The 16,794-nt window shown below is 46.0% G+C and overlaps 1 long non-coding RNA gene across 1 annotated transcript in view; it reads right to left on the bottom strand.

The window, feature by feature from the left end:
* The window catches only part of LOC146832968 (uncharacterized), a 68,496-nt gene extending 53,003 nt beyond the window's left edge, over window positions 1-15,493 (bottom strand). Inside the window, exon 1 of the long non-coding RNA XR_014960187.1 lies at window positions 15,232-15,493. This is a non-coding gene — a long non-coding RNA (uncharacterized LOC146832968). The remainder of the gene's footprint in view (window positions 1-15,231) is intronic.
* Window positions 15,494-16,794: the final 1,301 nt, after the last annotated feature.

Genomic DNA, 16,794 nt, shown 5'->3' with positions numbered 1-16,794 from the left:
TGATCTTGGGAGTATTGTGTGGGACAGGGAACAGACATCTCGATGGCATGCATGTGCGTGAGTGGACTCTCCTGATTACAGCGTGTGAATGTCGTCACGGAAGGGAAACGATGTGCTTCAAAGACACTCCCATCCACCTCACCGTCACTTTATTCGACCAGCACGAGTCACAGTCAGAAAGTTTTAACTACTGTATCGCTTAAAAAAAATATTGGAAGAAGACAAAACTGAATTCACTGGGAAACGCCATCAGCTTTGTGCTGTGCCCTTACCACACATGCACCCAGTGACGTAAATTCATTCAATGGAAAGTTCAAAGGTACCCGTAATTCCATTGTGCACTTCTGTGGAGAGGGGGTCTCGCGAGATATAGCAGCACGTATGTTTTTATTTTACTGCTTTCCTAACTGTACCAGCTGCTAAAATACCAGCTAATTGAATGCAATTCAAGGTCCCACAAACACTGTACTTTTCTATACACTGCAAAGCACTCTGGCAGCTCCTGAGGGAGACCATGTGTAGTAAGTGCAATACCGTGTGGCCCGTTCCTTGGATACCACCACTCTTTCATGGGGAGCTAGAGGTGCGACAGGAAACGAAATAATCTTATCTCACGGATAAGCCGTCAGAGTTGACTGAGTTAGCGGCCTCTTCTGCACACTTCAAGGGTTTTCTATACATTGTATATAATAATTTCCTGCAGGCATGCTGCAGTACCATCTTTATATATTTTTTTGCCTTTCGATGAAAGATGACTCTATGTACTATATACAGAACTTTCTCCGACACTGACATTCTGGCAATAAACGTTTTTGACTGAATGTTGGCATAGATGATGTCAGGGCCCTTTGTTAAACAGTGCCAGTGTGGATGATATATCACTGCAGTGAGCACAATGCCCCCTGCAGAGGTGAAACATGGGGTGGGTCCAGACTGAGGTGTGGTGTCAGGTTTGTTGAAATGCATGCTACAGTACAGAATACACAACATAGCCTCGAAGATGGGGACCCCGACTTACCTCTCAGAGTGTTGCCTTCTCTCAATTTGGGGTCGAACTCCGCAGACAGGATTCGGTCGATGCCGAACTTGAGGTCTTTGCTGGCCGGGGTGGGCTGTGCTGAACAGCATATGGTGTAGCGCCCTCCAGGAGAGCCGCAGGCTAGCCGGGGGTGCTGGTGGTAGGCGGAGAGCGGGGACAGCCGAGGACTGTAGGGGTCCACGGGCGTGGGCCGCACGGGAGAGGAGGCCTGCAGGTGCAAGGGGCCCGGCTGCAGGCCCTTGGTCGCTTCTCCGCCAGCCTGCGACTGGTGTAGGCCTGGGCAAAAATTTCGTTCCGTTCGCGGAAATTGCGATAATTTGACATTTTTGCGTTCCGCGGAGAGCGCGAAAATGTCAAAAATTCCGGTTTCCGCAGCTTGGCGATAATTTGTTTCTTGCTCGCGCTGTAAAATGATACATTCTCGCGCGCGCGCGATCGCCTTACCTGAATCCCTGCGTTCGCCGACAAGTTTTCTTGATCCGGTCGCGTTCTCCATGAGATGTTGTATTGTTTTTAGCCATTTGCGCTGTCTCGCGACAGTTCGCGCCCGCAGTGACGTCATGCGTCGCGCGATCACGTCTTTCTTCTCGCGATCATGCACCGCGAGAACAACTCAAAACAAGATGGCCGCGCCCGCAAGCAGCCACATGGGTAAGTTGGCGACCCGCAACCATGCAGAAAATCGCGCGAACATGCCGGAAAAAAACTTCCGCATCTTCGCGATATTTCTGCTTGTTTGCGATAATTTTAAACATTCTCGCGATAATTTGCGAAGGTTAATTCCGCAAATTCCGCCCACCCCTAGACTGGTGCCGGGGAGTGCAGGATGTCGGCGATGCAGAAGGATGGCGCCGGCTTCTTGGCGCTGTCCAGTGCCGGGTACACCGCGGCCCCCGAGCAGTAGGCGAACCAGAGGCTGAAGGAGGAGGAGTAGAAGGGGGCCAGCCCAGCCGCCGTGGTGTACATGGCCCGAGCCTGGAAGTTAGTAAAACAAGACAGTGCCATCTCATCTCCTCCTGTGATGCTGGCCTCTTTTGCCACTCAGCCTTAGGGGAAATCCAGTGTCTCAAGGGGAGCTTTCTAGCATCCTCTTTGCCTGCCATGCTCATGACAATCTTGGATGCAACCCATGGAATTTATTTAGATGCATTCCGATTAGTGCAGCCTACTTGACAATTACTCATTAAGTGAGCCTCCATACAATTGGCAGAAATGCCAACTGTGGCAAAATGCTCATATGTGACTTATACCGGTGACTTAACCGGCTCAGGAACCAGCAATCTGAATCTCCCCAGGAACAGAGGAGTCGTCTACTCCCCATCTCCTTTGTTTTAAGTTCCCAAACATCAGGCAGAAATTAATAGTTACACTGCCTGCAACACTTGCGCAAAGAGCCATCCGTCAGGAACCCTTCTTTACAAGTTCTTCTTTAGCAAATTCAGGTAGCATACTAATATTTAGAGGGAACAAACTCCAAAACAACATCTTCTAGGATAGACAAACGTAAAGTAAACTACCCGTCCTATATGATAAATAAGGGGCAAAGAAAGCCTCTGAAATTCCTATTCTTCTGCCATCTTTGCCACATTTTTATTGAGATGATCACTCGACAATGCAGATTCTTCTATATAAAATATTTATTAGGAAGAGGAAATTGTTACGTTTTTAAAGGAGGTGCAAAATTTAGACAGAAGTAGGTGCGTTAAGCTTATTTTCGGAAATGTGCCGTTTCTGCTATTTTAGATGAGACAGGGACGAACAGTCACTGGATCGAATGGTGCGACTGGTGAAGTGTGTGGTGTAAGGTTCGTTTGTATGGGACATGGTTTTCCAATCCACATGAACAGTGTGCAGCGATTGATTACCTTCTCTATTCAGAAGACCTAGACTAAGCCTAATTCTCTCTCAAGGCATGAAGCATTCTTGCACTAGCAAAGAGAATGTCATGACAAGTCTGTCTTTGCATTTGGGGATATTATATGTAGAGGGCTTTACAGCAGTTACAAGCCAAACACCGGGATTGTAAAAAGGACAGGAGGTGTACTTTTAGCTGATGGACAAATGCAATACCATCTTGTGACCTCAGCTGAAAATTACTTACATTTTTATCATGCAAATATCTCCATAACATTACAAAAACATACCGTTTAGAAGTCTTCCAAAATTGTTTCTCATCAAGCAATGGCAAACCATTTGATTGTTTTTATCAGGTTTATGGAACTACCTAATTCCTGAAAATCGACTAAAACCTAGTCTGAATCAAAGATGCTAGGTTTATTCAAAGGTTAGTTGCTCTTTAGTCAAGTGCATGTCGCAACAAATGAACAACATTTTGGTTTTTTTTTCAAACAATACTCTTTTCTAACCATTTGTCAAATGTAGCCAAGGGGCACGAAAGTATTCAATGGCCCAGTAGTTGCAAATCTGCAAAGAACAGTATTCAGTTTTGAAATACCACTTATTTATGGACTAAAACACTATCAATTTTGAATGTAAGTGGTACAATTATGTGTATACAGTTATTAGCATTAAATTAAATAAGTTGGGGAAACAAGAAGGGAGTAAGAATACCCAGAAATGTCATCCAAACCCAATAAGAGAAAATCCACTTAACATATCAGTAACTACTCTGCAGAACCTACAGGTTCAAAACATTCCAAAGGCTCTCAACCTCTTAATCATCCAACACATCAGAGTCGGTATACAAGTGATATGTGGAACAGTGTATGCTTTTCATTCCTCAAGAAAGAAGTGGCTTTTGAGGCAAGGTCAGGTTATACTCAGAGCAAACAGGTGCGCGCGTTCCTACTTTTGGTACTGGTATAAGAGAATCTCGTTAATCCATTTGTGTAGAGTTTCCTTCACAGGCAAAGAGAACAGAAGACGAATTCAGATGCAGCAGTGCTTGATGCTAACATGATAGCAATAGAAAGACTGCAGTTTTTATGCTGATTTTATAGCACTCTGGTTTCTGAAGTATAAGGGATGCTCTGTGGCATGTTGTAACATTTGCTGGACAAATAAAATGTCTGCTGCCTGTAACTACAGTTTAACAAAGCTCCCATCACCAGAGCGATTTGTGTTCTATCCTTTGAAACTACAGACTCTGATAATGTTGTTTGTTTTATTTGAATTCTCTTCGTGCCATCATGTTTTCTACCATGATCAGTCGGGCATATTAAGGTGACACAGTAAAGTTTTTTGGAGCCAGAGTATAAAATAGCAAGCATTTACAATGCAATAGGTCTCGCATTTGCGAGAGTTTATGCTATTGGCATTGGAAATGACAATGCCTTTTATTTATTTGTTTAAAAAACCAACACATTAATATAAGGCATTGTAATCTACAATGCCAATAGCTCAAACTCTAGTAAACGCGAGACCTATTGCACTGTAAATGCTTGTTAAAAGTGAAGCTGAGTTCTTAAGACACATTTTTGAGTTTGGGATGAAGAACACATTATTTTTACCATCTCACAAGGTCATTAAAGAATCATATAGTACATTTTTTAACATACTCAGGGCCATATCTTTAAGGAACTATCTCCGATTTAACAGCACTTTAGCGCAGCCAAAGTCGTGATAAATGTACCTCCCATTCACAAGCTGGTGCAAACAGCCTACAGCACCACTTTTCCTGCGTTAGCATCTGCAACAAACATTGCCACGGATGACCCCGGCAAATATTGCTAATGAGATGCAGAGTAGGAGTTCCTGAGCAAAAAGCCGCAACAACACCACTCCACAACATTCTCAACGACCAGCCAGATCTGCGATAAGAACACAAAACAGGCGAAAAGGCACGTTAGCAGCAGGAAATTAACACCTTCTCTGACCTGGTGCAAAGTCGGGCCACAACCTGCACCACAAAAGGGAGCACAGCCCATAGCCACACATGAAGAACAACAGATGCCCCCGAGCAACTGAACATGCAGCACGGACACCCAAGAGGGCCACAACACCCACCGACACCACACCCAGTCCCGCAACACCAACCCCCCCCCCTCCCCCAACCCCGGACAAAGAAACTGCACACCAACACCACGAATCCCAAAACAAATATTTTGCCTGATGTCGCACAAGCAGGAAAATCAACATACATGCGTGGCCAGAAAATGGAGAATCAGTCATACAGCAATGCAATCACTAACACAAAACACTATTCAAACAAAAGCCAAAACAACCATTCGAATGAGTCCTAGAGGCTCCTCACTGGACGATCTGTAGGACACAGCCTGGAAGACAAAATCTAAGAGAAGAAGGTGTGCCATGCGCCCAACAAAGGAAAGAGAGAGGGAGAGAGGGAGGGAGAGAGCGAGGAAGAGAGATGGAGTGAGATTGCACAAGCAGCGCAAGGCCTCTCGGGCACCTGGCTCCACATGCCAACATGTGTGTGTGTGTGTGTGTGTATCGCCATCTGTACACCATGAGCCCAAGGCCTTGTCCCAATCTCAGTGCCAAAGCCACATCACATTCCGAAAACACAAGTAGTAGTCAGACAAACATCAGGGATGAAAGCTCCATCGTTCCAATGCAGAAGGCGGGAGGACACCTGCACCTCCGACCTTGGTCCAGAACACGGCTGGAACACCCTGAGAGAGATACCAAGTCAGAGGAGGACGACTCCCACACCACGCATTGCGCAAATGAACTATCCGACTTATCCACATCCCACACACAGAGGCCCCTGCCTGAGGTACCCCCACATGGGATGCCCTTGACCCTCATGGAAACAGCAAACCATTCTCCCCAACGTTGCACACACATTCGAATCATTGCTCAGAGCTGTGGCATATCCTCCACACAACTACCGCAGTTCAGAAGAGTGCCGGTTCCACGAGATGCACCAATGCAATGGCAGGCCATTCCGGGCACATGCACAACCCCCATCACGTGGAACAGTACCGTGCACGTATGCTGCATGTACTGGGCGCACTGCCACTGGCAGTGCTGCGGATCAGTTACCGGCTAAGCTTCCACCTTGCGTATGTCACCTGCGTCCATCCCTGGTTCCACTGCCGAACATGCACATTCGAGTGCCCCATGGATGTCTGCCTATCCAACACAACCGTAGATGAATTGGACTATGACTTGTGTCTGCGCCTCGTTGGATCATGAACAGGAGTGTAACCGAGACAGCTGTGCATGGGATGCCTTGACCTACTGCGTAGGTATTTGCAGTTGTGCATGGGAGATTGCACAATTCCTCGTGTGCAGTGGCCACATTGAGGCGCTCCCCTATTGGGCTGTGTTGCGGATTGGTGAAACAGTGTGGGCTGAGCACACTTGCCCATGCCAGTTAATGGATTGGCTCACCCTGGTGTTCCATGAACACGACAACGACATACTATTGGAACACATTGCACATGAAGCTGCACAGGCATTCATGGACGAGTAACTACGTTCCTGCAGCCACATCGGATTGTCACCCACAGCACAGGTCCCAACAACTTGTTGCATTGTGGGCAGTGCTCACATATCTCACCACAACAGAGGACATGTCTGCCTTCGTCAGGACTCTGGATGCATGTGTGTGGGACTACACGTGTGTACAGACACCTGTGCAAGGTGATGCAGGTCCATGGTCGGAGCAACAAAATGTCGTCTGGTAACGTTGCCAATTCGGACACACTGCTGTGGGGAGAGTACACACATGGCAATGTAGCACGACATGTGAACCTGTCGAACCCTTTCACCTGATCACTGTCAGCAGAGCAGACAATCTGCGCACTCCGGTGGCAGAGCACTATGCAGATCCCATGGGCAGTGAGTCATGCCCCCACACACAGGGCAATGGGAAGACGCCAAACAACACATGACTCATCCAGCAAGGCAAGGTGGGCTGAGACCGTTGCCATCTGTGATGATTGTTGTCCATTTTTGCCTCACCATTTTCTGAACCTTGACATGTTCCCATGCTGCGTGTAAGTATCTTAAGCATGTCCCTGCTTGTTGTGGCCGTTGCTTCGTCCATACTGACACGCACATGCCAATAAAGTCTATGCCACTCCACTGGTGTCTAACTGTGATGTGTGTTGATTAGATTGTCCACTCGTGTGCCACAATGAGCATCGTCCCTACACAGGGAGGAACTGACTGACGCATGTGCAGTGGGGGTGGCTTCTTTTTGCAAGCTCCTCCTCTGTGAGTCAGACATTGTTTTGGGATAGGTGCTGGCCGACCTGTGCACTTATGTGACTTCAGCAATGTGAGTATGGTGTCCAACCTCTGACCATGTGGAGCAATGTCATTTATCATAACAGAATGTGTCCACACAAATGTGTGTGAGTAGTCATGCGACGTGAAGTTCTGTTGTCACATGTGATGTAGGATACCACTCCTGGCCTGCTACCGATTCGGTCATTCCTACACACAGCCCTATTCAATACACGGACGTGTGACTACGTTGGGGGGGTTGTGAGATTGTTGTTGATGTGCAATGGGGACACCGCTAGTACTCGCCTTCAGTCATCTTATTGGCCATGTATCTCAAGGATACACATGCGCATATATGTCAGTTACCAGGGTGTACCTTCATGTGCAATCATTGTCCCTACATCCAGCCATACTTCCATACATGAGTGAACATAGTCATGACACATCTGTGTGATTTAGAATGTTTTATTCACATTCAGGTGATTGACGGAGCTGGAGCTATACATGGCCATCCAAGCCCACATTACATTGAAGCCCAGTGGTGGGCCAACCAGAGTCCTTGGGGATTGAAAAGTGATTAGGAAGACGGGGAGTGCAGTCTGCAGCAGGATTGCTGTGTAATTGTCCAGCAGTGAAGATATGGCAGTCTGGGTCCGGGTGAATGTCGCAGAGTGTTCCGGGGGTCAGTGGGAGGTATTGTCCCAGGGCATGATGCATAGGTCAGAACCAGGCAGGGACAGGCCATATGGCAGTGATGGATGCTACTGCCTCCTTCCTCACACAGTAATTACCATCCCCATCTTACTCCCCTGATACGAGTTCTGTGTCCGGTGTGTGTGGTGGGGTAATGGCTGCATCACTGTGTGCCACTGACACATCAGACTGTGAAGGTGATGGGCAGCATCAGTGTGCCACTGACATATCAGGGGTCGGATTTGTGTGTGTCGATGTTCCCTATTCAGTCATCTGGGACAGGCTCAGTGGCAGCAATGACAAGATGATGAACTGCAGGGCATTGAAGTTCCCAGCTACTACTCGCTGGTGTCCAGCAGTGGCAGCCATACTTCCAGCCTGCATCTGCTCCATGGTCTCCATTGACCTCTGCATCTGTGCCAACTCTGTACTGTCATCGCTGGTGCCTGTCTTACCAAACAGTTCTTGTATTCGATTAATGGACCCAGCGAGGTCAGCCAAGGTCTGTGGTGGAGCATGGTGCGTACAGGGACTGTACGTGGTCCCTGATGAGACTCAGACACCCACGTATGGCATCAAGTTTGGCTGCCACGAGCTCGAAACCCACCCGCAGCTGTTCAGCCAACTCCACCTGGCAACCCCACACATGCTGTTGGAACTCCATGTATTGGTCGGGGGGTCCTGGGAGACATCCGTGGTGGTGTGTTTTTCCTGCTGTGTGGTCTGTGCAGGTGGTGGGGTCACCTCGGGGCAGCTGGCCTGCCCTGCTCCTGGGGATGAAGTGCGGAGGCGGTCTATTATCTGTTGGAGGGTGTCCTGACATATGTGTAGGTTGTCCTCTTCATCATCAATGATGGGAAGTGTGGTGTGCTCTGCAGGAGGTGTTGTTTGTCCCTCTGCAATGTAAAGGGGAGTTGCAGGTTAACAGAGTTACATATGTATGTTGTAGATTTGCAGATGTTTACATTCAGACTGCATGTCAATGTACATTGTGACTGTTTTGGTAGAGCTGGCTATTTGATGGCAGTCAGTGTGTTTTTCGACTACATGACGGCTGTGTGGTAGTACCCGTACATTATCATCACACAGTGTCAGGAAATGCCAGATGTGAGTGGACAGTTACTACACACGTGTGGAACCTGTTGTGAGCCCTGTCCTGTGGTGTTGGTGTTGCACTTTGTACCACATTGCCGTCATTGCTGATGTTCTGTGATTGCTATGTGTGTGTGCTGCATTGTGGGGGAGTTGCCCCTGCAGCTCTGATTTCGTGCAGCCTTCTCCCTCTGAACCCCATCTTCCTCTTCCTCTTCGCCCCTCCCCGAACACGGGGTTCCTGGCTGGTCCTCAGTGGGGCTTGTGGAGTTCGGCTTGTCCTCTGCACTCGGTCCGGGTGCATCCATGGTGCTACGCAGTTTGAATTGGTTTTGGTGGTTTTTTTTTCTTTCCTTTATAGTGCATTTTCCCGCCAGACGCGTGGGATTTGCAGGGCTGTGGCTGGTTTTCGCTGATTTTTGTACCGCGATTGGCCTCAACGCATGATTTTTTGCGTTCGTGTTTTAAATTTTTGCGGCGTGGCGTCGATTTTAATGCTGACATTTGATGCGTTATCTGGTGACTATCGTATGCTACCGCCGCGTTGTGAATACTTGGTTGGCACGGCGGAATTTTCCCGCAATAGGCTGCGATGTTGAGAGTTGCGTTAAGCTACTCTTGCGGTAGTTATCACACGTTCTTGTGAATATACCACTCAGAGTTTTGGTGTTTATGGAGGTATTGACTTTGTCTTTTTCTTTTTTTATATTGTATATACATTGTGATGATTTTAAGTGATCTACAATATATTATGGATAGCATTCCAAGGTGAGCTGAAAAATCCTGCACCTAGTCTGTTTCCAAGTCGTGCATGGATGCGCTGGTGATGTCTATCACAGAGTTTTAAATCTTTCTATGATATGGGTAGAAGCTGCAGAAGCCTCTGAAGGAGAGCAGGAGTGTTTCCTCAAGCAGTGCTGACTATATGTCCTGCCCCCCTCCAAAACCCCCAGCCAGGCTTGGAAGAGAAACATCCTTTACCACGCAGTCTTTTCCACGCATGCCTTTACCACAAATATAAATATATATAATATATATAATTTTAGGGCTCAGCGGTTTGTTGTAGTAAAGGGAGGTACTGGCAATTTTTAGGGTTTAGGTTGGGCAGTGAGAAAAGGGAGGTATGGGTACATTTGGGGTTGGGTAGTGGTAAAGGAAGGTAAGGGGAGGTTTAGGGATGGGCAGTGGTAAAGAGGTAAGGGTACATTTAGCGTTGGGATGTAAGGGTTGTTTTAGAATTTAGGCTGGGAAGTGATAAAGGGAGGCAAGGGTAATTTGATGGAGTGGGTAGTGGTAAAAGGAGGTAAGGGTCGATTTAGGGGTGGGTAGATGTAAAGGGAGGTGAGAGTACATTTGGATTTTTTTGGGTTCGTAATAGTAAAGGGAGGTAATGTTAATATTAGAGTTTAAGGGTGGATAGTGTAAAACCTTTATTGTCGCAATTAATAAAAATTGGTAGAATAACACCATATGAAATCACTGTATTCTAAATAATCTGTATTATAAACTGAATTAATATAAAAACTAACATGCATGCAGGTAGATTTGTGTAGAGAGATCACGATTCTTACAGATCCAGCGAAGACGGATTTAAACCTCAATATTGCACGGGTATTGAGGATATCATGGCTTCATATAAATGTCCTGTAAATTTTCCATTTTGGGCAAAGTCAGTCAATCTGTTAGTACTTAGTCAAATTCAAATTCAAACAAAGCTTTATTAGATTTCTGTTTAGAAAATGATAAAAGCAGATAAAATCACATATGTATTGCACATAGTATTACAGTAAAAAGCATGAATTAAACAAACGTTATTGTGTTATAAATCACACACTATTCTGACATTTGAAGTCAATTTTTTGCACCCCCTTTACATGATTAACTTGTTTGACAATTAAGCTGTCACATTAAAATTGATTTCCTGCATTTTACTACACTTTTTAAAAACATTAATAGAATCCAGGTCATAGATTCATTTTCTAAAAACTGTAATGCTAAAAAGGCAGGACGACATTGTCTAAATCCTTTTTATTTTAAAAAGAGGTCAAATCCATTTTTTTCTTTGGACGTGATACAATTTACAGAATAGGACCACGTGTAGTGTTGTTTGCTCCAAGCGATCATCACAGGGACACAGTTGCATAACTGTTGTTCAATCATTCATGTTTGGGAAACTAGTTATTCTGTGTAGTATCCAAATTTTGTCAGTAGTAGTCTATCGTAAGTACCACAGACAAATGTAAGATAAGGTTGAATGCTGTGAGTGGTTAAGATCGTTTGGTTATATAACACCGTGGGCTTCATTACTTCTTCTGTAAATCTAAGTGATTCAAGTAGGGTCAATCCTTTTGCTTTTAACACTTTTCTTGACCAATTACTCATTGTTTTGGCTTAGTATAAAACTCTGGGTGGCCTAAATCATGCATAACATCATGCATATACTTTAGCCATGCAATTCTTAAAACACCTTCCAGTGTAAAAATATAATTTAAAATGTCCCTATTAAGGTTGGTTTCTACAGATGTCCATATCCTGTGCCATAACAGGATTGGTTCGACTTTTATCAAATCTGTGATGTATGGAACCCCCAATTCAGAATGACATATGTATGAGGAGGTACTGCCCAGGACTACCAAAATATATCATAAAAACAAATTTTTGACAACTTGCACAGATTGAAGATCGGAATATCCCCAGACCCCAGCATCATACATGGCAGTCGAGATGCACTTGGCCCTATATATCTGTAGTAGCTTATGCGGAGGCCTCCTGTCCAGTTTTTTCGAAAAATTTACTAAAATGGCAGTAGTTTCCATGAAAGCCAGTTTTCTGGCTTGCACCGCACGAGTCCATGTAACAATATGGTCGGATAGAATTCCCAAAAAACGAAATCTGTTTATGAAATCTATTTTCTGTTTATCAATGTACATGTCTCTACATTTGTGGCTGCCAGTGCTGCATCTCATAACAAAGGTCTTTGTCGTATTTACCCTCAACCCTAGGTCATGCACTAAAGCCACAAAACTATTTAATATTCTTTGTAGACCCACTTGAGTACGACACATCAGAACGGTGTCATCTGCATACAGTAATACGGGTATGGACCGTCCTTCTATTTGGGGGGAGGTCCTGGCATAAGTTTGTCAGTGCTTGGCCTAAACTGTTTATATAAAGATTAAAAAGGAAGGGGACAAGTACGCAGCCTTGCCTGACCCCCTTGTTGATTTGAAGGAGGGCTGTACATTCTCCATTGGCACCATATTGCACCCTAGCCTTAGCATTCCTATAGAGTTGTCTTAAAAAGAGGATGATGGTGGGCTCAACTCCTAATTCCTGAAGAATCCTCCATAGCTTGTCATGCCTCACACAGTCAAAGGCTGCACTGAGGTCAACAAAGGCTAGGAACAACCTGGCCTTTTTAAAATTGGTATACTTCCCTATGACGATATTCAGGTTTAAACTTTGTTCAACAGTTCCTAGCCCCTTGCGAAAACCAAACTGTAATTCAGAAATTATTTTATTTTCCTCAGCCCAGTGCTGTAATCTTTTGAGCACAATACGCCGGACTACTTTTGCCAAGGAATCTAGCAGCGATATCGGCTGATAGCAAGCACGATCTTGACAATTTCCTTTTTTGAATATTGGTACTAGAATTGATTCAGACCATGTCTCTATAAGATGGGAAGAACAACTAGCTGTGATTACCTGGATTAACAGCGGGCCCCTTAGCACCGTATGATTTTTAATAAGTCTACGGGGATCCCATCTGGCCTGGGGGCCTTCCCACCCATGCTTAATATGATTTCACGATTTACTTCATCCAGGGTTACCTGGAGGTCAATCGGAGTTGTTAACAGTGTCGTATCATCGTCACCTACTAGTTGAGTTTCTAAAGTATTGGCATGTGTACTACTGTTAAATTTGTTTGAGAAATGTTCTACCCATCGCTCCTCTGTTATCGCAATTTCAATGGATGAAGCATTACCAGAATCCAGAAAAGGGGGCTTTACAGCCCTCCAAAAGGCTCAACCATCCTTGGACACCAAGGCCTCATGAAGCGACGTCCAGACCTCGGCTGTCAGCGTCGCCTTACGTAGCTTTAGTGCATTTTTTTTTTTTTTTTAAACAATTTTTATTATTTTCTTTTAACACAGTACAGTACAGCAAGTGTCGATCATGTAGTCGTTGTCCAGCATATAACAAAATCTGAAGCGGTTCAGCCCCCCACCTCCCAGCAATCCCCCCACACCTGCGCCCATCCCCAACAGTCACACCCCAAATGTGTACAATAGAGGCCTGCACCTCAGTCCGCATCAAGGGTTTCATCATCAAGCGTTGGTGGTGGCTCGCATATATCTCCCCGATATGTGTTCCATGCCCCCCATATTTTAGACCATTTTTGGGGACACCCCCTCCCTATGTACACTGAGCGCTCGGCTATCATAGCCCTATCCATGTCACGCCCCCATATAGACAGCAGCGGCACCTCTCCCACCCCCCACTTCTGCGCTATGTTACGCTTAGCTAGCACGATTCCCACTGTGGCCCAACACTGAGCCTGCCTGCCAAGGTCGTTAGGCTCCCATACATTTAGCAGGCAGCGCCTGGGTTCTGGTGCAAGCGACACTCCCCCCGCCTGGGACAGCGTACGCATCACTCGCCTCCAGTATTCTTGGATTTTAGGACACTCCCAGATGGTGTGGTAGAAGGTGCCTTCCTCCACGCAGCCGCGCAGGCAGAATGGGTGGGGTGCTCTTCCTATTTTGTGGAGTGTGTACCTGGTGTAGTAGGACCTATGCAGAATCCGGAGCTGTACCAACCGAAGCCTGGAAGGTATCCCTGCCTCCCGGGGGGACGCCAACGCCTCCCTCCAGTCTGGGTCATCAAAGTCCCCGACATCACTGGACCATCTCTCCCGCAGGGTGCCCATAGGGTCCGGGAGATTATTTATCAGCTTCCGGTACGTGAATGATGTTGCCCGCTGGGGCATATAATCTGTGAGCAGCCTATCCTCCAGTGGCGACGCTTCCGGAACTGAGGCTCCAGGCCCCAAAGCGGCGAGCAGCGCGTGTTTAATTTCTGTGTATCGGAACCATTCCGTAGGCGCCAGCTCGTATTGTTGCTGTAGGCGCGCAAAGGTGATCACTGCACCCTTGTGCCACATGTCGCCCACTGTGGAGATCCCAATGTCATCCCATTTATCGAAGCCCCTGCTATGCCTAAGTCTCCCGAGCCGTTTCGCATCCCACAAGGGCGTGAGCTGGGTCAAAACTCCTCTCCATCCCAACCGGGCCTGGGCCGCGTGCCACACGGCCACTGTTTGTCGCAGGGGGCCAATGAGTTCTGGGCCGAGCCAGCTTTAGTGCATTTTTATAGGCCCTCCTTGCCTGTCTTATATCAAGCAGGTTTCTAGGGGTTTTATATGTCTCGTATTTTAATTTGGCATAGGCCCGCATTCACTTTTTATCAAACCACCCTTTTGTATTCTTATTTTTTTTCCTTTTTTGTACGAATAGGTCCTCTTTCATGGCTCCTGTAATGTGCTGGAACGAAGTCAAAACTACTTCATGTGTGGCATTTTCGGCCAGACAGGCAGCAAAAGCTGATTTACTCTTAATTAAAACATTCCTTGTGATTTCTAGGGGATCCACCATCAACCAACGCAGGGAATAACCGTTCACTCTGTTTATTAATACATTTTGAGAAACGTGCGTATTTTTAATCCCAGAATATGTCTGTCTGTTTAGGTGTGAAAGAGAAACACTCTGTGGGAATTGATCACTCAAGGTGATTGTGATCAGGTCTGTGTGTTGTGCGTCCCAGACCCACCGTTGGACACGAGTATTAACAGGCGTCAGGGTATTTATTCTCTTTTTATTCTGTATGTTCTTATCACATACACAAGGATTCTTTTAAACAGAGGCAAAGTCCAGGTAAGGAATACAGTGCAGCTTTGCCTCAGCTAAGGTAAGGGTCCTCTTCTTAGCCTCTTCGTCCTGTGATGTGTTTAGCCTTCTTCTCCCGGGATTTTATGGCTCTTGGTAGGGACGTGGGCAACCCATAAGGAAAACAAATAAAGAATAGTCAGGCTGCTGTTTTACAGCTATACAGAAGGGGAGGGAAGTGTGTTCCTTTACCAATACCCTAACCTGAGGTGCCTAAGTGAAGGGAATAATTGTGCTCAGTTTGGACTGGCCCTTAACCCTGCCCACCAACCCTTTAAAGAAAAGTAGTGTGCAGCGGGCACTTGCCTGGATCCACGACCCTCCTAGGCCATGGAGCAGGGAGACCCAGTCTCCTCTTCTTTCCTGGAAGAACCGGCCTCTGAAACAGTGCTCTGTGAGCAAAGCATTGGTTTCAGTGTCTTCCTCCGTCCACGAGACGGTGGCACCCTCTGGGACTCCTCCTTGCCTTTCCTCGAGATGAGCGCCGGCCTGCGTATCTTCCTCGGTCCTCTCCTTCCTTGATCCTCCTCGTGTTCCTCCTCAGCATTCGTTCGTCTCCTCTCCTCCTTCGTTCTCCTTCCGGCCCCTTCTTGGCTTGTTACGCACATATGGACGGCTAGACCAAGCCCCTTACTTCCGGGTTGGTCCATCGCGGCCACCATCTTGGGTTTCTTGCTCTCCTCGTCGGCACTGACCTCATCACAGTGATGTTATGAGTATTGAATGACTTCACTCTATTTGAGTATCTGTTTGATATCAGAATGTAATCTATTATAGTAGAACATCCTCTGCCATTGAATGTGCTTTTAAAAGGAGCAGATGTAAAACACATCTCATTAGCAAAACCAAGGTCGTGGCCAGACATTACTTAATTGAGAGATTCCCCGTAATGTGAGTGCAGGAAGTGCGTGTCACTATTCCCCTCTTCTGTCATAGGACCGCATACTTCCCTCCCGTTGTATGGACACAGAGCTGTATTAAAATCATCCCCCCCCAAATAATGGGCACGTCCCCTTCACTGTCACTTTGAATGGATTTCAGGTCATTATCTAAGTTTTTTAGGATCCTCCCAATCTGATGAGGCCGGGCATTATTATAAAAATGTGTCAACCCAACACAGTGCTTATTATCAATATACAGTATCAACACTTGAAAATATATTTCAACAAATTTCAATTCAATTTTTCCTACATTTACCATGTTAGATAAATAAATATACAAACCCCCCTTTGCCCTCCCATAACTCCCTGCCACAGCCGCAGTATGAAAAGTGCGGTAGCCGTTAATATGTACAGCATTCTTTAACCATGTTATTGGAAACACATGACGGAAAACTTCGATACAAAATCACACCACAACGGGTTTGCCATTTTTGATCGAATTCCTGAAACGGTCCAATAAACCAAGTTGGTTAACTCAGTGTGGTTTCTACCTGTGCAGTTCTTTGAGATTACATCTGATGTAATTACAATAGGGACAATAGTTGGTGTCTGATTCTGATTTATACCAGCAATAGGGGTAGTGTCCTCTGCTGATTGACTGATAGTTGATACTTTGTTGACCAAATGTGGCTGAATCAATATCTGGATTGCTATTAGTGGTATCTGCTGTATCTTGTTAGGGGCAGTATAGTTTGTAGGATACCTGTCGCTGCTTGTTTTAATAGGCATATTTCTATCTAAAACCTTCTTGTTTTCAAGATGTTGCTCTACTTCCTTTTTTATCGAAGCGTTTAGTTACTGGTACACTATACCTAGAATAGGTTTTGACTGGGAAGTTCCTAATCATGTTTCCACTGCTCTGTATCTTTTGTGGTTGATAAAAGTAACCTAATGGGATGATATTTACTTCCTGGGGTCTAAAACCATG

This window comes from Triturus cristatus, chromosome 4_2, assembly GCF_964204655.1.
Source record: "Triturus cristatus chromosome 4_2, aTriCri1.1, whole genome shotgun sequence".
NCBI classification, from domain to species: Eukaryota; Metazoa; Chordata; class Amphibia; order Caudata; family Salamandridae; genus Triturus; species Triturus cristatus.
Note: the sequence above shows the minus strand (reverse complement) of the source record. Positions and strands in the feature narration are given on the sequence as shown.